The following is a 521-nucleotide window of genomic DNA, read 5'->3' as shown; positions in this document are numbered from 1 at the left end:
GAATCCATCCAGCTATAAACAGCATTTTTGATGCCGATAACTACTATGGCATTGATGAAGAAGGCCCATTACCTGAACTTCAAACCAATAATAATGTTGTAATTCCAGACATAGATGTAACTATTAATGAGACCACAATGAACATTATTCAACAAGTGAACCCACTTGAAAATGATGGGAACCATGGAATAGATGTTTTTTCTTCACTTCTGCACTTTCTTCAGTGAATAACATGGCAGTTATGTTAAGGTTTGTTAAAATGGTTTTCTTCACTTGTGCAGTGTATTCTGTAAATTAAAGTTTTGTTAAACATTTTATAAAAAAAAATTAACATGATAAACATTTGTTCAAAGGAACGAACATTCAAAGACAGGACAAAAGAGACAAACAGAGACTTAAACAGGCAGAGGGAGAAACAGACAGACACATCATAGAGGCAAACAGATCGATAGACAAATAAGAGACAGAAAGTGAGTCACAGAAAGGGATACAGAGCATATGTTCAGCTTAATTGTTTAAAT

The sequence above is a fragment of the Morone saxatilis genome, unplaced genomic scaffold, assembly GCF_004916995.1.
Source record: "Morone saxatilis isolate NCDOM2014 unplaced genomic scaffold, NCSU_SB_2.0 Contig421, whole genome shotgun sequence".
NCBI lineage: Eukaryota > Metazoa > Chordata > Actinopteri > Moronidae > Morone > Morone saxatilis.
The sequence above is the reverse complement of the archived record's forward strand: the minus strand, read 5'-3'. Positions refer to the sequence as shown.